The sequence below is a fragment of the Corylus avellana genome, chromosome 5, assembly GCF_965113065.1.
Source record: "Corylus avellana chromosome 5, dhCorAvel1.hap1.2, whole genome shotgun sequence".
NCBI lineage: Eukaryota > Viridiplantae > Streptophyta > Magnoliopsida > Fagales > Betulaceae > Corylus > Corylus avellana.
This window is the reverse complement of record NC_142494.1, coordinates 5212468-5234031: the sequence shown is the minus strand read 5'-3', so window position 1 is coordinate 5234031 and position 21564 is coordinate 5212468. Positions and strand designations below refer to the sequence as shown.

The 21564-nt window shown below is 38.3% G+C and overlaps 1 pseudogene; it reads left to right on the top strand.

Moving 5' to 3' along the window:
- Nucleotides 1–2317: 2317 nt before the first annotated feature.
- LOC132181315 (G-type lectin S-receptor-like serine/threonine-protein kinase At4g03230) lies at nucleotides 2318–18377 on the top strand (annotated as a pseudogene).
- Nucleotides 18378–21564: the final 3187 nt, after the last annotated feature.

Genomic DNA, 21564 nt, shown 5'->3' with positions numbered 1-21564 from the left:
TGATTGAATTTATTACCACACTTATCTATCTCAATTCTCCTATAAATTTGAGTCTTTTGTATTGAATTATGATCAAGTGAATAAGAGTAAAATATAATCATTTGGACTTTATCTTGTGAACGTATATCATAGACCGAACCATATAACATAACTTGTGTTTATTTTCTTTATTCCACTTTTTCCTTTAATTTCTTTTACCATTATCTTTTCTTTCATAATGTAGATGGAATGGACGAATTGGAGACCAAAATAATGAAAATTGCTGATCAGGAAGCTTCTTGGTTAAAAAGCAAGAACTAAACATTGGTTTCAATAAATAAGAAGGATGTAACTTTTCTCCTAATATCCATTTCTTTACTTGAAACTTCTCTATGATAACTATATATGGTAATGATTGTAATTTTTTTACTATTCTGTTTCGATCAGTCAATGCAAAGTAACCTATATGTAAGATAGCTCATAACCTCCAACCATTTTGGTCGATCTTCTCAAGTGGAGTTGGCTGCTTAGGTTTTTGACTATACATCAAGTTCCTCATTTCTCAATTAGATCCTAAAGTATATATTTACACTTCCACCGTCTATTATTTCGATTTAACATTACAATTAATGCCAATCAATAGTTTGTTGTTTGATTCCTTTTGCTTGAGTCTCATGTTGCGTTGGCAAGACCTAGACAAGAGTGTACCCTATTTGTAGACCCTCGACATAAGGAAGGGTGTGCAACCATTTTCGGGTATCTTCACATAACTATAAAATTTATGATTTCTTTACCTCTCTACCTTAGAAAAAGTTACCATTTAGCCTTGCTAACTTAAGAGTCTGGAGATTTTTCCCACCAAGAAGTCTCTGATTATCCTTTCTCCTCTTTTCAGGCATCTAATGCCAAAATTTGACTATCTGATCAACTACATTAATTTATTGTTGTTGGTATACAAATGCCAATAAATTATCGGTGTTTCATAGTATACGCTACCAATAATTTTATTGTTACTAGCATATATAAATAAACAAGTAATGCTAAAAAAAAATGACTAGAATCCTCCTTATGTCCTTTCAAATATGATATAATTTTTAAAATGACTATTAAATTTTAAATAATTATTATTAAATTTTAATCTATTATTAATTTTAAAAACGACATCTCCAACATTTGAAATGACACAAAAATGATTGTAGTCATCCTTCAAACGTTAATCTAAATTTAATAATTGTAGAAAGATTTATTATCCAAGTGGGAAAACAAGTCTATGTCGGCTAAAGCTAATGAAAAGTGAAGCAATCCAATTGAAGAAAACAAAGAAAAGCAAAAAGTAAATGCACTGCCTCACGTAGAAGTCTATAAAGTAGTGTTACGTTTTTCAAGCCTTATGAAGCGAAGGTTACTAATTCGAATCCCCCTCTTGTGTGGGCAAAAAAAAAAAAAAAAAAAAAAGGTGAGAAAATGGTGCATAAATAGTTAAACTATTTTTTGGGTACAATATATAGCTTCTCTTAATCTTTCTTAGATCGTTAAAATATTTATTTTTTACTTATTTTTTATTCATTTCATTACTTTTTATTTGTCTTCGTTGCCACCTCCTAATAGTATTAAAGTATTGATTAAATTGTTTAATTTACCAATTCTTAAAAGTTTAAACTTTTTGGGGGAATTGAAAAGTGATGATTTAACAAGGTATAAGAACCAAAGGTTATGAGTTCGAACCTTGACTCAATCAATTTACCTCTCATTTCAATAAAACATTTTATGTATCGGGCTTTACGTATTAAAATGAAGTTTAATTCTACACGTGAAGAAAAATATTAAAGTATTGATTAAATAATTAAATTTACATTTTCTTTTGTTCGGCCTCACATATTATAACGGAGTTTGTGAACAAGAATGTTAAAGTTTTTTTTTTATTTTTTTTTATTTTTTAATAAGGAATCAGTTTGAATATTTATAAAAAAATAAGTAACAAAAATAAAATTTTATATATTTTTAATAATTATTTTGGCTATTCCAGGTAGAGATACTATTCGTAGTATCAATGGCCGCTTTTTGAAAAGGAAAAGAAAAAGGAAAAGCCGTCGACAAAGAAAGAAAGGCAGACGTACATCCAATATATTGAAACCCATGTAATCATGTCGATTATTCTTTCTCACAAAGAGAGAAAGAAAAGTAAAGCCACCAAGACCATAATATCGATGGATTGGACACCATAATAATGAAAATTGATGATCAGGATGCTCATTTTTGTACAAGGCAATCGTGACGTGAGCGGTATACAACCAGAATCTTTTGCAACGAGATGATAAGCATCCTCAGTGTGCTTGAAATGATAGAAAATTTCAATTCAAGTGGTTAATTACTGGATCCTTTATCCGTAATGGTAAGCCAAAGAAGAAAAATCAACAGTGCGTTATCTGCAAGTTGGTTGCCGTCTTTCATCTTGCTCTTGTACATACTCTTGTTGTGTTCCTGTCGTGTGGATTATTGCTATGCCACAGATACTTTGAAGCAGGGCGAGTGGATTACTGACAATGGAACAACCCTTGTCTCCAGTGGAGGAATGTTTGAACTGGGATTCTTTACTCCTTTCAACAGCTCTACCCACAAAAGGTTCGTTGGGATTTGGTACAAACAGGATCAACAAACAGTTGTATGGGTTGCCAACAGAGACTACCCAGTACTTAACGGTTCCATTGGGATTTTTGGAATTGCAGAAATTGGCAGCCTCAAAATCTCGGAAACCACTAGAAAAGAAGATTATTGGTCTACGTCTCCTGATTTCTCGTCTACAAATCATACCGTTAAGCTCATGGATTCTGGAAACTTGGTCTTAAGCGATGATGCTCAATTGGGGACGAGTCTGTGGGAGAGTTTCCTGTTAGTTTTTGTGTTGGCTTAATTCAGTTCCAAAATCCAGATGTTACTGTTCACGGGCTCAAATACTAATATAGAATACTCAGAATCCAATCTCCACCGTTCATAATGTAGATTCATGTGTTATGAACGTCTCTGCAAAATTTCAGCTCAATCGGACCACAAACGCCCATCGATCGGAGCTGTTGATCAAGACTGGACAGGCCGGGTCCGGACCGCAATTCCTTGGGTCCGGACCTCATTTCCAGAAACTAAAATCTTGCTCCGCAAAGCCATGTCCGGACCGCCCATTAACATGTCCGGACACCCCATAAGTTTTAGGCCCAAAAACGTGATTTTAAGTGGGTTAGGTCTAGGGTTTTGTCGGGAGTATATATACATCATTATAGAAGAGAGAAGTACGAATTTTCATCCCCAGAGAGTTCGTGAGGCTGTGCTTGAGTGATTATTTTGTTGTGAACGAAATTGATTCCTCTTAGAGGATTTTTGTTAGTATTGATTGTGTGCTTAATTAAAGTCTATCGGAAGGGTCCTATAAAGGAGAATCACGTTGAAAAAGATTGTGAGCGAGGAGACAAGTTGGAGGCTTGTCGATCTTACAGAGTCAAGGTCTTGCAAAGGGTTGTAAGTGTTCCTAGTGTCTGTAATCTTTGGATAATCTTTTGATAGTGATTTCCTGAGTTTGGCTGCCCCGGAGAGGTTTTTACTTTTAGAACGTTTTCTAAAAAGTTTCCTCTTCGTCACCAAAATCTTTGTGTGTAATTGTTCATATTTTGGTGAATGTTTGTTTTGATAAATATCTGTTTATTCCGCATAAAATTGTGATATTTATCTGTTTAGAATTTTTCAATTGGTATTAGAGCGGGTTCACTCCATGAAGGATTAAATTCCTGAGTGTGATCTTTGTTTCTTGTTTAAGATGTCTCAAACCCTTAACACTGTGCCTAATTTTGATGAATCAAATTATGGCTATTGGAAATCCCGTATGAGATTTTTCTTAAAATCTATAGACGTTTGGCATGTCATTGAATCTAGATTTAAAGCTCCAGATAAGCCGACAGTTGAATGGTCTAATGTTGAAAAACAAACTCGTATGGCGAATGACAAAGCTATGAATGCTCTATGCTTGGCAATTTCACAAACTGAGTTCTCCAGAATTTCAAATTGTGATAGTGCCAAGGATGCATGGGAGATCCTAGAAACTACATATGAAGGAACTAATCTTGTTAAAGCTTCAAAACTTCAAGTGTTAGTTTCTCAGTTTGAGGATATTAAAATGTTAGAAGATGAGACATTCAATGAATTTTTTGGTAAACTTAGTGAAATTAGAAATTCCATGATAAATCTAGGAAAGAAAGTTTCTGACACTAAGCTTATTAGAAAAGTTATGAGATCACTCCCTGAAAGATTCAGAATGAAGGTAACTGCTATTGAGTCATGCACTGATCTTAATACCATGAGGATAGCAGAGTTAGTTGGTGCTCTTCAAACTTATGAGTTTTCCTTGCCTCAACCTAGGAAAAATAAGGATATTGCCCTTAGAACTCTTAGGAAGAACTCTGATGAGTTATCTGATGAGGATTCACCAGATGATGAAGAACTTGCATTGATAGCTAGAAGGTATTTCAGGAATGAACATAGAATTTCCAAGAAATTTGGAAAACAAAAAGAGAGTACTCAGGGTAGAAATGAAAGAGACCCACGTGGTCCAAAATGTTATGAGTGTTCTGGCTATGCTCATGTGCAAAAGGATTGTGCTAACCTCAAGAGTAATAAGCCAAAAGGTCAAAAAGCTTTCAATATTACATTGAGTGACACTGATGAGGAAGAAACTCCTAATTATATGGCTTTTGGTGCATCTTATGATTCTGATGATTCTAATCAATCAGATGTTCAATCTGCCCCTGATAATGAATCAAATAGGGTTAATGACCTTCAAAACTCCTTTAACAATTTAATGGAAAAGTTTTCTATGCTTAGAAATACTAACTTGAAAATGTTAAGGATTTTAAGAATCTTGAGCTTGAAAGGGATAATTTGTTGAAATCTTTGAGTGATTCACATGTTGTTTGCAATACTCTCAAATCTGAAAATCATGTGTTAATTGCTAAAAATAAATCCCTTCAAAATGATCTGATTGCATCTAGAAATCACTTGAGTAAATTCTCTAGTGAAAAGCTTGATAAAATGTTGCATATTCAAAAGCAATCTAGCGACAGATCTGGCTTAGGATTTGATAAAACTGCTTCTTTGTCTTCTAACCGTGCTTCTACTTCAAAGACTGTTTTTGTTAAACCAGTGAAAGTAGAAGAATCTTCAAGTGAAGAAAAGCAAGTCGTTGCTCCGACTCCTCAAGGTAATAAAGGCAAGAAAATCTACATTGAGCCTCATGCATCTTGCCCTACACCTAGAGTCGTGCATCCTCCTAGGAAATTATCTTCACAAAGGTTTGTCCCTACATGTCATCACTGTGGCAAAGTGGGTCACATTCGACCTCACTATTTTAATTTGAAACCTCATGTGCATATAAATAAAAATTTCTATTCTAGGAAAGAAAGTGAGGGTTTGGTCATAATGATGAGAGAAGTGATATCTAGGCTAGATAAGTTTGAGCAAAGTCATAAGTCTAGACCTAAGATTTCTCAAGTTTGGGTTAGGAAGGATGATACCATTCACCCCTTGAAGGGGAGTGGTGATGATCTCACCTTATGTTAGGTGAGTCACCCACATGTCTAGGATTGTTTTTCCTGCATATCTTTGCATATCCTAGAGCATGTTGTTTTTCGTTTTTCATTGCATTTTTGTTTTATTTTGTTTTGAAATTGTATTTTGTTTGTGTGCATTTCTTTTGTGAAAAATAACAAAAAGACAAAAATATTTTACTTTGGTTGTTTTTTTTTTTTTCTTTTCTTTATTTTGTCTTATGCACCTAGATAGTTCATTAATTTCTCATGTTGCTTTTTATGAATTTAATTCCTTGCGTCTTGGAATGTTCTTAATATGCTTGAGATGAAAATTTGTGTCAATGGACTTGTTTTTGTGGTTACCTAAAGCCTGAGCTTATGTGGTACTTTTTGCCTATGCTTTATTTCTTGTGCACAGTTAAGCTTAAATTGAGGTTTTGTTTCATTTTATTTGTGAGGTCTGTTAGGTAACCATATGAGGTTTTTGACTAGTCATATTTTTCAAATTGACCATATGCTAGTTGAACCTAGGGCTTAAAAATTCTTGTTTTCACTTTTGTGATAAGCACCAAAAGTTTAAGGACACTTTCTCAAAGATAAAAATAAACAAAATAGTGAAACAAATAAAATCAAAAGATCATATTCCAAAAGGAATTTATTTCACTGTGTCAAACTTGTGCAAAATATTTTACAAAGAGAATTGTATAGGATGAGAGTGGCTAGGCCCTAGTATGATAAGGTTTGACTTTTGATTTGATATACTTGTCAAAACCTCATGGTGGTGAAACTTTCTCCTCATTTTGTAAATTGAAAATTTTTCTCTTTGAATGGCTTACCCACACACCACACAAGCATAGGTTGAATGGAACATTTTCTTGGCTTGGGTTAAGCAATATGAGTTTCTAGCCATTTCTAGTCTCATGTATATTTTGCATATTTGGAGCATGTTTGGATATTCATTGTGCAATACATGAGTCATTGATGTGTTATCATGTGTGTTCATTTAACTTTTAAGGGGGAGAAACATGCTTTGCATTTCCAGTTTCCTGTTGTTAATTGAGTCATACATTGAGGGAGAGTTTTGCTGATGTTTCTTTATGATCACGCATTCTACGTCATTTTTTTTATCATGAGTTTTATTTATGTCTTCTTGTTCCACATATGCCTTGATTTATTTTGTGAAGTGTTTCAAGAAACATGAAGACCTTTTGTCATTCTATGACAAAAAGGGGGAGTAAATATGGGGAGATGATGGGATTGGCTCGACATTTTGGTTTTGTCACTGAATTGCCAAAGGTGGAGTTTGTTAGTTCTTGTGTTGGCTTAATTCAGTTCCAAAATGCAGATGCTACTGTTCATGGGCTCAAACACTGATATAGAATGCTCAGAATCCAATCTCCACCGTTCATAATGTAGATTCATGTATTATGAACGTCCTTGCAAAATTTCAGCTTAATCGGACCACAAACGCCCATCGATCGGAGCTGTTGATCAAGACTGGACAGGCCGGGTCCGGACCGCAATTCCCCGGGTCCGGACCTCATTTCCAGAAACTAAAATCTTGCTCCGCAAAGCCGTGTCCGAACCGCCCATTAACATGTCCGGACACCTCGTAAGTTTTAGGCCCAAAAACATGATTTTAAGTAGGTTAGGTATAGGGTTTTGTCGGGGGTATATATACATCATTATAGAAGAGAGAAGTACGAATTTTCACCCCCAGAGAGTTCGTGTGAGGCTGTGCTTGAGTGATTATTTTGTTGTGAGTGAAATTGATTCCTCTTAGAGGATTTTTGTTAGTATTGATTGTGTGCTTAATTGAAGTCTATCAGAAGGGTCCGATAAAGAAGAATCACGTTGAAGAAGATTGTGAGCAAGGAGATAAGTTGGAGGCTTGTCGATCTTACAGAGTCAAGGTCTTGCAAAAGGTTGTAAGTGTTCCTAGTGTCTGTAATCGTTGGATAATCTTTTGATAGTGATTTCCTGGGTTTTGCTGCCCAGGAGAGGTTTTACTTTTAGAACGTTTTCTAAAAGGTTTCCTCTTCGTTACCAAAATCTTTGTGTGTGATTGTTCATATTTTGGTGAATGTTTGTTTTGATAAATATCTGTTAATTCCGCATAAAATTGTGATATTTATCTGTTTAGAATTTTTTACTTCCAATATCCAACTGATACATTTCTTCCAGGCATGAAGATGGATGACAACCTGATGTTGATTTCATGGACAAGCGATGGTGACCCGAGATCGGGGCAGTTCACGTTTAGGCAAGATCTAGAAGAAGAGGGCCGCTACGTTATTTCAAAAATGCCAAAGCCACTCGTCTATTGGAGAAATTGGATCTTGAGCTTGGATGAAATGCCCATTACCATAGCCGACTTGTTATCAAATGTCACCTGATCCATCGGTATGGGCCTTGCGGCCATTAGCTGCAAGAAGTATGAAAACTTGCCCCCGGCGTATGCCAAGTGTATAAATGATTACATTTTCCATAGCTGCAAGGAGTTTGGGAACTTGCCCCCGTCGTATGCCGAGTGTATAGCTGAATACAAGAAGAATTCTAATGATAGTTACACACGGTTAGTGATGAATTCTACAGGGGAATTACAGTATTATCAAAATGGGAATTTGGTCCGCAAGAAGTAGCTCAATTGGCTAGGATCACACCTAATGAAGCGGAGGTCACTAATTCGAATCTCCTTTCCCCTCTTATGCAGACATGTCACAAAAAAAAAAAAAAAAAAAAAAGGGAATTTGAGATGGAGGGAACCGGAAGACGAATGTAGCATTTACAATGCTTGTGGGAATTTCGGCAGCTGCAATGTTAACAATACGTTGGTATGCAAATGTTTGCCTGGGTTCCAGCCTGCTAACCTGGGGAATTGGAATTCTAGAGATTTTTTGGATGGGTGCACCAGAAATTCAACATCATTGAACAAGAACGACATGTTCTTGAGCTTAAAGATGATGAAAGTGAGCGACTCAGACTCTTATTTGGAGGCAAAAAACGAAGCAGAATGCAGAAATATGTGCCTTGACAATAGCCAGTGCAAGGCTTATTCATATGCTAAAAGCAACTCGCAACGAACTCCCAGGACCTACAAATGCTGGATTTGGACTTCGGATCTAAGTAATCTTCAAGAGCTGTATAAAAACGATGGTCTTGACCTCTCTGTCCGCGTGGCAAAATCTGTTATAGGTACTCATCTTACACATTGGAATATGCTGGGATTTGTTGCATCCATAGATACTGATCTGGCTAATTTAGTAAAGTTTTTATTTTACTTTATTTTTGAAATTAAAAAATCATCATCATTGATGTTAAAAAGTAAGTGAGAAACCACCTCTGCTGGTATGGGTTTTAAAAATCAAGCTCTAATCTTTCTTTTTTTGCATGATTAATTATGACATTACATTACCCTCAAAATCCATTCTTCTACCTAACTTTTGTTAACAATTTGAAAAATTAGCCTTGCGTGTCCATAATCACCTTCACCCTCGAGCTGCCGGGGTATTTTACGAAAGTAATTTGGGAAAAGTCCAAAAACTCTCCTTAAATTACTACCAAATTGACAATATCCTGCTCAAATTTTTAATTGTGACATTGTCTCCCCATAAATTACCAAAACATTGACAATGTCCCCAATGTTGGTTTTTTTTCAATAAAACAAAAATACTCAAATAAATTTGAAAAAAGAAAAACCTTTTTTTTTTTTTTTAATTTCCACATAATTGTTTTTTTTTTTTAAATAACAATATTAGTTTTAGTTTTTTCTTTAATATATTTTTATTTTATTAAGGGTATTTTTGTCATTATGGGGGACATTGACAGTTTTTGGTAGTTTGAATAAGACATTATCTTAATTGAAAGTTTAGGAGGGTCATTGTCAATTAGGTGATAATTTAAGAGGGGTATGTGGACTTTCCCAAATAATTTACATGTCAAACAGCTTGCTACCATGTTATAATGCAAGATAGGTTCATAATACTACAAGGCCTATAGCTCATTTTCAATGTTTAGTTCCTGTTTCAGACTTTATATCTTTGCAGAATCAACTCCAAGGAATTGTGAACCTTGTGGCACAAACCTGATCTCCTATCCGCTGAGCACTGGAACAAATTGTGGTGACCCCATGTACTTCAATTTCTATTGCCGCAATTCCACAGGCCAGGTTAGCTTTAACACGTCCAATGGCACCTATCCAATTGCGAGTATCGATCCAGGTACATGAAAAATTGTCATCCAAGTCAAATATGCAGGAAATCTTACAAATACAACAGAAATTCTGTAGCTAAATAAGTCATTCCCATTTAATGCGACCGAGCGGTTTACCGTTGATTCTAACAACTATAGATATGAAGTAGAGATTAGTTGGGAGTCCCCGGAGGTGCCAACCTGTACTTCACCCAGAGACTGCAAGGATTGGCCAAATTCAACTTGCAATGTATTAGATGGAAAGAGGAGGTGCCACTGTACTAGAAACTTCCTATGGGATGGCTCGAAGTTAAATTGTACTAAAGGTTTGGAAGATTATATATGCTTGCTTTGTTATTGGAGAAAGAATTAGATCACTAAGGAGTATCTTGTCCTACGGGTATGTGTGGGTATAACAAGAGATGGTAAGAGGAGGAGGTTCCTCCGCACTAGAAACTTCCTACGGGATGTTTCAAATTTTTTTTTTTTTTTTTTGTACCAAACTTTGCATTAGAAACACAAGAACATACAACCCTCAAGGGGGAAAAAAAACAGAAGGTGGTGCAGCACCACTACAGTAAGGAGGGAGAGGAGAGTGAGGGAAAATGGGAATGCAGCCAGAGTGGACTCTAGCCGCGGCCCAATAAGCCACATGATGGGCGCAGAAGTTTGCACTTCTGTTGATCTTCTTTGCTTCCCACTGAGGGGAAGGAGGGAGAAGAGTTAAGGTATCTTTTATGGCCTTTTCAATGTGCCAATCTTGGATGATCAGAGGATGGTTGAGAGCTGTGATAACAATAAGGGAGTCTCCTTCGATGGTGAAGTTGCTGAGGTTCAAAGACACTGCTAGAGAGGCTGCCAGCAGTGCTGCTTGTGCTTCCCCAGTGTTTGGAGAGCAGGGAGGACTGATCTTGGAGATAGCTTTAATGATATTGCCTTTATGGTCTCTGCAAACGGCTGCTTGAGCAGAGAAATTCTCTCTAATTGCTGTGTCAAAGTTGATCTTATGATAGCCTTCATGGGGAGGGGACCAAACTTCTATTTCTCTAGGAGAAACAGATAACCAAGCTGCAGCATGAGAAAGAGAGGTCTTTTTTATGGAGAGAGCTAGTTTGGCAATATCTGGAATTACCCCTTCATGAAGAGCTTTGTTCCTGCTAAACCATAACATATCACAAAAAACAGCAGCATATATTTGGAAAAGATGAGACTCAGCTTTAGGAATGCCAAACGTAATATGGGGATTTAAGATCCCCTTGATCCAACTAGGGAGATTCATGGAGGACCAAGCCATGGAGTCCATAGGCCAGAAAGAATTTCTCCAGGCAATTCGGGCAAAACAGCACTTGAAGAATAGATGGGGAAGGGAATCTTCTTCAACCTTGCACAGGGGGCAAAGGGCCTCTGAAGGAGGGATAGGAAAAATGGCCTTTAGTCTGGCTTTAGAAGGGATAATATCCCAGGCAATTTTCCACAGGAAGGATTTGAGCCTGGCATTCAGCTTTAGGTTCCACAACAGCTTCCAGGAGAAAGCACTAAGAGGGGAGGAATGAGAGGAAACTCTGGGGGAGCTGATCATTTTGTAAGCTGACTTAGTGGAGAATTTTCCAGACGGGGAGAGAGGCCAGAAAAAATCATCACAAGGGGAGCTACTGATAGAGATTTTAAGGATTTCCCTAACACTATGTAAGTCAAAAGTAGAGAGGAGGAGGGGGGTATTCCAGGTAGCATTAGGATTGATAAGGTCAGAGATATTTTGGGGAGTGGAATTGAAAGGAGCTGTAGAGAGAGGAGAGGGCCTGAAGGAGGGGATAGAAGGGATCCAAGGGGAATGCCAACAAGAGAAACTGGACAGGGAGTGGACTCTATGGCAGGCTCCTTCGGAAATGATAGGTTGAGAAGAGAGGATGCCTTGCCATAGCCAAGAGGGGGAAGAATGGGAAGAGGGGGAGAGAAAAGTTCCAGAAGGAAAATACTTACCTTTGAGCTGCTGCACCCACATTGAGTCTGAGTTGCTTTGGAGCTTCCAACCGAGCTTAGCAATGAGAGCAAGATTAACTTCTCTCATTTTCCTGATCCCCAATCCTCCAGCATCTCTCGGCAAGCAGAGAGAGTCCCAAGATTTTAGAGAGAGATTTCTGGTTTTTGAAGGAGGGAAACCCCACCAGAAGTTCTTGAACAATTGGTCAAGCTTTTTGCTAATGCTGGCAGGCAACAAAAAGGTACTCATAGCATAAGAGGGGATGGCTGCTGCCACTGCTTGAATGAGAACTAACCTACCAGCTTGGGAGAGGGTCTTAGCTCTCCAACCTTCTATCCTATTCTGGACCTTTTCTAAGATGCTTTGGCAGGCTGCAATTTTTGATCTACCTATGAGAAAGGGGAGCCCTAGATAAATAGAGCAAGAAGGATTAGGGTTGAAAGGAAGAATATTTAGGATGGAGGAGCAGGTGGAGGGTTTGGTATTATTGCTGAATCTGATAGAGGATTTTCTGTTGTTGATGGATTGGCCAGACCAAGCACAATATTTGTCTAAACAGGTTTTAATACAGTTAGCTTCAGGGAGGGATGCCTTTCCAAAGATAAGCAGATCATCTGCAAACAGCAAATGATGAATGGCAGGGGATCTCCTGGCTATCTTCATGCCTTTTAATAAACCAAGACTTTCTTCTCTAAACAATAATCTGGATAGCACTTCTGAACCCAAGATGAAGAGGAAAGGGGAAAGGGGGTCTCCTTGCCTCAACCCTCTTCCAGGAAGGAACTTGCCAAAGGGGCTGCCATTTATGAGAATGGAGAAGGAGGGGGAGGAGATGCAGGAAGCAATCCAACTGATCCAAGTGGCATGGAAACCCAACTTCTTCATGACTGCCAGAATCAAGGGCCATTCCATTTTATCAAACGCCTTTTCCATATCCATATGCAGAAACATGAAACCTCCTTTACCTTTCTTGTTCTTGAAAGAATGCAATAGTTCATGGGCTAAAATGGAATTGTCTTGGATATTTCTCCCTGGTACAAAAGCAGACTGGAGAGGGGAAATAATCTTAGGGAGCAAAGCTTTCAGCCGATTTGCTAGGATTTTTGAGATGATCTTGTAGGCAATATTGCAGAGGCTTATGGGCCGAAATTGATCAACTGTGTGAGCCCCATTAAGCTTGGGGACCAAAGTGATGAAGGTGTGGTTCAGCTCTTGGCTCAGCTGCTTATTCTGGAAAAAATTCCAGACACATTCCAGGACTTCTCCTTTGACAGTAGGCCAGTATCTTTTGTAAAAGAGGGCAGTGAATCCATCTGGACCAGGAGCTTTTTGTGAGCCAAGACTAGAGAGGGCTTGAAACACCTCTGCTTCTAGGGGGATAGAGCAAAGGGACAGGTTTTCTTCTTCGGTTATGGTGGGGTTGAAAAGGTTCAGGAGCTCTTCTTCAATGGGGGGAGAGGTGGAAGAGAACAAGTTGGTGAAATGTGAAACAAAATTTCCACCAATTTCTGCTCTATCTGAAACCCAACCCCCATTTCTGGATTTAAGGAAATTCACTGCATTGGCTCTCCTTCTGATGATGGTGGATGTGTGGAAGAATTTAGTGTTGAGATCAGTGCAAGTAAACCAAACTTCTCTGGATTTCGATTTCCAGAGAATCTCCTCTTTGATGAGAAGCTCATCAAGGTTTATCTTCAAGTTAGCCTCTAAGGAACAGGATTTAGGACAGGGAAGAAGCTGTTGGACCTCATCAATTTTAGCTTTAGTTGCTTTGATTTTGGACTGAATATTTCCAAAGTGAAGGAAATTCCATCTTTTGAGAGAGGCTTTAGTGTGATTTAATTTCTGGTTTAGGGAGGAGCTAGGGGAGCCATAAACCGGCTGGTTCCAGGCTGCATTGATAACAAACTCACATGAGGGATCTCTAGTCCAAAATTCTTCAAATCTGAAAGGTCTAGGCAGCAGGGTAGTATTGTAGTTGGTGTTGAGGGAAATGGGGTGATGGTCAGAGGTTGTGGCAGGGAGATGAATGAGGGAGTACTCAGGGTGCAGATGTATCCAGCTGAGGGAAGCTAGACCTCTATCTAGCCTTTCTTTGATAGAGGCATAACCTTTCCTATTGTTACTCCAAGTGAAAGGGTTTCCAGCAAAACCAAGGTCAACAAGGCCAAATTGATCAATAAACAGTTTGAAGGGGCAAGTGGAGGAGTTAGCAACAGGCCAACCTCCTTGTTTCTCCGATTGATCAAGCACAAAATTGAGGTCCCCAATACAAAGCCACGGACTAACAAAAGCTTCACCAACAGTGGTGAAAGAGTCCCAAAAAGCAGTTTTGTCTTTCTTACAAGGGGGGCCATATATACAAGAAAGGATCCAAGGGGAATGGGGGGGATCAGAATAACACCAGGCAGAGATGTTATTCTTGTTTGTGATAAAACATTCTAAATCAATTCCAGGGCGCCAAGCAAGGACCAGACCACCACTAGAACCGATAGGGGCAACTTGAGACATTAAGTAGAAACCAAGAAGATTGAGAGAAGCTGAGACCAGAGAGGGGGAGGATTTGGTTTCTGAGAGGAAAAGAATGTCAGGGCTGTTTTCGCGGATAAGCATCCGCAGGGACCGAACTGCAGCTGGCCTGGAAAGCCCCCTGCAGTTCCAAGAGAGGATCTTCATATGTTCTTTGGGGACATATCATTGTCCCCTGAGAGAGAGAAATTTCTGAGAATAGGAGAGGGAGGAGCAGCTGCCTGTTTGTTCTTGCGGGAGGTTTGGATGATATTTCGAAGGTGAGGGGGGGTGACAAGACTGGTGGGATTAGCCAAGGTGTCCATTTGGTAAGTAGTGTCCATATCTTCGGGTAGGATTCCATGGAGGTTGGAGTCAGAGCCTTTTTTGAGAGAACCAGAGGCACCAAGACTACACTTCCTTTTTCTGGAAAGCTGAGTGGTTATGGAGGTGGGGTTGGCATTTGAGGGTTCTTTCTTGTTGTGGAGAGGTTTAAACGGTTTGGGATGTCTAGAGGGGTAGGGAGAGGACCTGTTGTGGGCTGTTTTTTTGAGTGAGGTTTTGGCGGGGGAAACTGGTATTTTTTGAAAATCAGTTGGTGGCGTGGAGTTAGTTGGGCTTTTTAGAGGGGTGGGTTGGTTTTTGGTATGGGTTACATGGGAATTTTTTTGGGCTTTTTCTGCAGCAGATTTGTGGGCCCCTGGATGGAAAAGTTGGAGGTCAATGGAGAGGGAACCAGGAACTAGATTGATTGGGGTTTCAGGAGAGGGATAGTTAGCTATAGTAGTGGTTTGTAGGATGGGGTGGTTGATGAGAAGGGGTTCAAGTAAAGAGGAGGGGTCAGGTCTCTTAGCAGTGGGGGAGTTTCCCAAATGAGCATTTAATGAGGTGAGGGGTGCACTAGAGTTGCTTTTTTGGGTAAGGAGAACAGTGGGAGGTGTAGTGGGCTGCACGTTCTGATTTCTGATGGAGTAAGAAAGAGAAGGGGTTAGGTGGGTGAGATTGGCCTGGTTGAGGTGGTTGGGACTCGGGCCTTTTGCCTGAGTTGACTCAGCACCATGGTTGAGGTTAGTGGGAGCTGGAGCGCCATCTGAATAGCCCCAAGCTCCGGCACGCATGGGATGCAAATTTGAGAATAAATTGACTTTGAGAGAAATGGAATACTTATCAGGGAAGCTTTCTTCTGGAGGTGCACGACAGTTTAGATTAGAATGCCCAATTCTGCCACAACGGACACAGTAGATGTCCAATCTCTCATACTTCAGGGAGATCCAAGTTGGCTCTCCATGCTCTCTCCGGAGCTGGAATCCAGGGTTCAAAGGAGTGAAGACATCGATCTCAACCAGCAGCCTAAGATAGCTCCTGAAGGCCCGTTTATCACCACTATTTTCTTCGACCTTAAGGAGGTTTCCCAGGCCCTTCCCAATAGCAATGGCATTTTTTAGAGACATGTGAACCAGAGGTAGTCCATGCACCTGAATCCAGAAGGGAAAAAATTTGTTTGTCAACTCTCCCAACGTTGCCTGCGGATGCCAGTGTTGAAGAGTGAGCAAAGAGCCATTTACATTCCAAGTGACAAGCCTATGGATTCTATCAATATGTTCTTGTTTACTGAACTTGAACAGAAACTTGTTTGGGCCAAGAGCTGCAAAAGAGAAAGGGCAAGCAAAGTCCCAAGCTCTTTGAAGGGCTGCATTAACGGAGTGGTTGTTGTGGGTTTTTTGGGAGATGATATGTCCTACTAACGGGAGGATTTCAGCAGGATTAGTATTATGGGGAAGAGTTTCTATTTGAGATGTGGGGTCTTCCCAGGAGAGGGCGGCTGTCTGAGCAATGAGAGCTTCAATATCCATGGGGGAGATAGGAAGAAGGAGGGAGAGAGGGGTGGGGGGGGGGGGGGGGTGGGGGAAGTGGGAGGAGGAGGGGGAGACTAGGGGGGAGACTTTGTCTCAGGGGGGAAGGTTCTTCCAGGGAGAGCTCTTTCAGAGGGAGAGAGCGAGTGTTTTTTACCAATGTGGATGTTTCAAATTTAAGTTGTACTAAAAGGTCAGGAAGATTATGATTGCTCTGTTATTGAAGATAGAATTAGACCACTAAAGAGGATCTTGTCCTTGTGTGGGTGTGTTTTGTTGTTGTTGTTAAATCTTTAGAAATTGGGTGATTTTTAGCAAAACTTTCAAATCCTCTTTAGCAATAACGGTCATCCAACATACATTACAATTGCGACAATGAATTTAAATAGTATACATGTTGAATGTGACTTATTATCATTTTGATTTTTCTATTAGAGCTTGTTCAATGTAAAAAAACATTATGAATATTTTAACTATTTATGTAACAGTAGTCCTCTTTCTTTCTTGTAGTTGGTGATTTTCTTGAATTTCCTCAGCCTTCAAAAGGAAAGATGTCGTTAACTTCGATTATTATGATACCTCTACTAGTAGTGTTTGGTCTCGAAAGTGCAATTGTTTGTATATATTTATGAAGGAGAAAGATGGCCAAGAGACCACTTTGTGAAATGCCTCTACCGTGCATACTCTGTAGTATTTCCATTTGAATCAAAATAAATATATTTATTAGCTCTTTCATGTAATTACTTATCATGTAAGTGTACTTGATATCAATGGTTGTCTTCTAAACACAGAAAACAGAAGAAATGATAAAAGAAATCAAGTACTTCTCTCATCAGACACAGAAAGGCATCTCAAAGATTTGATAGACTCGAGTGAGAAAGGAATAGATGTACCTTTTTTTAATTTGGAAAGCATTCTAGCCACTACAAATAGCTTCTCTGATGCAAACAAACTTGGACAATGAGGCTATGGGCCTGTTTACAAGGTGATTTCATTAGCATTAATTGGTATTAGTGGTCATGTAAGCTAGCTTATGGTTGTTGGTAATGTTGTGAGTTTGGTGTCTCAAGGTACATTACCAGAGGTGAAACAATTGCGGTAAAGAGGCTCTCAAGTGTCTCAATGTCAGGACAAGGATTTGAGGAGTTTAAAAATGAGGTGGTGTTGATTGCAAAACTTCAACATAGAACTCTTGTTAGACTTCGGGGTTATTGCATAAAAGGAGATGAAAAGATTTTACTGTATGAGTATATGCCCAACAAAAGCTTAGACTCATTTATATTTGGTTGGTCTCTAAACTGAGTTCCTAATCTCTTGCAGTGCTTGATAGACTATATATTTCTTGTTTGAGTAGAAGTTGATATGTTACTGTTGCTATAACTATTCTTTGGATGAAAAAATGGAAAACTTGCAAGATCAAAAGTTGAGCATGTGTTTGGACTGGGAAATGCGTGTCAACATCATTTTGGGAATAGCTCTTGGGTTTGTTTATCTTCATCATGATTCCAGATTGAGGATCATCCATAGAGATTTGAAAACCAACAACATTCTTCTAGATGAGGAGATGAGCCCCAATATATCTGATTTTGGCTTGGCAAAGATGGTTGAAGGCAAAGAAACCGGGGCGAACACAACCAAAATAGTTGGAACTCAGTAAGTTGAGGGTACACTGTAGCACAATTTTCAATTCCCCGACTTTGTTTACACAAAGAATATACAAGTGCCTACTTTATCCACTAATGAATGTTGGAATGCAGTGGCTATATGTCTCCGGAGTATGTGTTAGATGGAGTTTTCTCAGTTAAATCCGATGTTTTTAGTTTTGGTGTAGCTCTACTTGAGATTATAAGTGGAAAAAGGAATACAGAATCTTATGAGTCAGAACTTGCCATGAGCCTTATAGCTTATGTAAGTATATCTAATTTTTCATAATCGCTATTATTTCGGTCAGATTATTCTTCATTCCAATTCATATTTTACAATTGTCATAGGCATGGAGATTGTGGGTTGAAGACCACGTGTTGGATTTAATGGGTGTTGGATTTAATGGACTCGGCTCTACACGAAGTTTGCAATGCAAACCAATTTGTGAAGTGTGTAAATGTTAGACTCTTATGCGTACAAGAAGACCCAAATGATCGCCCCACCATGTCAAATGTTGTTACCATGCTTGATAGTGAAGCTACAATGGTTCCAACTCCAAAACAGCCAGAATTTGTTCCATGGAGAGGCCTTCCTATCAGAGCTGGTTCTTCTAGTAAACCGGAATTAACTAGCAGTTTAGGAGGAAGGTGATCGGTAATACATGATACCAATGCAAGTTTTCATATGTCCGTCCTTTACTATACTTGCAAAGGTTCTAGTGGACCGAACATTTGATATCAATCCTGGTAGGGTAGCCAGGCTACTCGTCAATATGATGCTTACCTGAAAAATCTCATGTAGTAATTTGGACCGTTGGTTTTAACATTCCTTTGCTTAGAGTAACTATGGCAATTAGATTTTATTTATTTTAAATTTTATTATTATTTTTTTTTATGAATGAGAGGCTTTTTTATATCAACAACCATATCACTTTACAACTTCTGAGTAAACTCTTCTTCAATTACACCTTCCCAACAAACCAGAGGGGGTCCTCCATATCCCAAAACTCCATGGTAACCTTCCAAATTCTCTTATCGAAACTACAACAAAAGAACCAGTTATCCCTATCCTCATAACGGTAGAACGTACACTTTGTCTTCCCTTGATATCCCCATCACAAGAGCTTAATTGCCACCTGTTGTCAACGCATTCTTCATTGCCAACCAAAGAATGAAGGCATGTTTAGGGATTGTTAGTGGGAACCAGATTAATTGCCACAATTCCACAATTATGTGTGTTTTTCCCTCAAAGTTTCCCATGTATCAGAATTGAAGTACTTACCATACATAAAAACAATCCATCTCGGTAAATCTTTCTCACCTAAATCCACCATAGAAAGCTTACTCTAAATTTCCACCAAAGCATCAGACCTCCCTGCCTTCCAGAACCAGTTTCCATTCTTTATGACAGAAGAATTTTTAGCATCCATACGACCATATGCTTCATCTATAACCATATGGATTCCACCAACAACAAATTTAGAAAATTCTTAGCTTCCACTCTCAATTTTGATTTTCCAAAAGCTTCAACCTTTCAATAAATTGGCATTCACCCATGCAACCGGTAGAGACCCAGCTGCTCTGACAAAAAGGCTTCAAATGTGCATCATAATTGAGGCACAAATCTACTCCTCTTAACTTTTTAATACCCATGCCCCCTTCTCTATTCAGAAAACACAGAAGCTTTCAAGCATCAAGGAATCTATTCAGCTTTTGTTTAATCAACCTAATGATTTTTTCGGCAAGATAAAGATCCCAATCCAGTATACCTGTATGCTATAGAGAACTGAGGTGAGGAGTTGGAGCCACCCTACCAGTAGCAGTTGGATTTATTGAATGCATAAAAAATTTGAAACTTGCTATCTTTTCCTTGCATTTTATCATCTCAATGAAACCCAATTTCATCAACGCATCCAATAGGTTAGGAGTGATAATGACCCTGAATTTAATATGTAAAATGGAGTTGTAGAACGAAAACATCCTCACCTCATAGAGGTTGCACATTGTCCTCTTCCAAGGGAAATTTTTTTCATTTTTGGGGAGAAGGTGTTGTTACAGTCTCGGGAAGTCATATTTCATGAAGAAATTTTTCTTTTTCCTTTGAGGCTCCCAAGGATTCTTCCTTAGTCATACTGCATATCATTCCTAATATTCCTCAACCACCTAAAGGTATGCTTCATGACTCCTTACCCTCCATTCTCACCCCTTAGCTTATTTTTTATCTTAAGATAAATTTTCTGCTTCTCACCGTGCTCTTATTTATTTATTTATTTTTTATTTTTTTTTAATTCCAGTCTCATTGATTTTTATCATAAGCATAACGCTCTTACATCACATAGCAAAAAACTCTAAAAATCATAGCTGAAACTACGAGATTACAAATCATAAATGCTTACATAAAAATCAAACATTCAAAACCTATCTATAACATTAATATCTGCTAACCTATGATTACTTTTCAGTTGTAATACCAAATCTGTTTCAAACAGAATCAACTCAATGCATAGGTAGCTCATCTTCCTCGTTTTAAAAACAGATCACATCCACAATCCAAATATCTAGACAATCCTTATTCAAACAAAAATACAGACAACAAAAAACAGAGAAAACCTAACAAAAAAATAGCCATAAAAGCACATTTGCTCCTAAGAAGACTAAATCTATTCTTCATCGAACCAAAACGGTTGGGAAACTATATCATTTTCCTCGTATATCGCTCACGAGAGCAGATCTAAAGAGAAAATTATTATTCAAAACAAACAAAACAAGCAACACAGCCAGCAAATCAGCAACAACCGGAGTGGAGGAGATGATAGGCACTGGCCAGAGTTGGCACGTGGTGAAGCGGATGGAGGAAAAGGGAGGCGCAGCACCTTGGAGGGCGGGTGGTAGCAGCCGGAGTTGCTGGTTTCTAGCCAAAAACACCTACAAAAACAAAGAAAACCACGGAAAACCACACAAAAGGGGAGGGGGAGGGGGAGGGGGAGAGGGGGAAGGTGCCCTCCTCCTCTCTTTGAGGGCTAGGTTTTTTGTCCCACCGTGCTTTTTTAGTGTCTATTTCTCCTTCTATTGAGCCCAAAACCTTCAACGGACCAATCGTGATCCCAAATGGTGTGAACCCAAGGATAAAGAGGTTCAAGCTCGAGACTCCAAGAACACTTGGAGACTCTCCTCTGCCTTCTCACAAAAGGCCTATTAGTTGCAAATGAGTTTATAAAATTAAATTAACAAGAGGGCCTTGACTATCATGACACATTTTCCCCTGTTGCTAAGCTAGTCACTTTCCTTTGCCTTCTTGTAGTTGCCGCTCTTCAGAATTGGTCTCCTCATCAAATCAATTTTAAAAATGCTTTTTGGTGATCTTGATGAAGAACTTTATAATAACTTTTTATCATTTTTTTAGAATTATTTTAATTTTGTAATGAAAACCTATTAAATAAAAAATAAAAAATAATCTTCCTAATATTATAGATATTAACTAGAATTATTATGATTTTAGTTTTAAATATATGTGTTTGTGTTTGTGTTTATATATATATATATATATATATATATATATATATATATATATATATATATATATATTAAATTGGAGATAAATTGGAGATTAGATTATTTAAGATTCAAATTAATCTATTTAATTAATTCCAATGATAAAATTTTACAAAATAATAAACAATCATGATATTTGAAATAAATAAGTTAATTGAGTAGTTCGTAAACAACTTCAAATTCATTCGAAAAATAAATGAGTCAAACTTAAACATAATATCTAGTTTAAAAATAAGCTTGAGCCAACTGATGTCCGAAACAAAATTAAATGAATCAAGGTCTTAGAC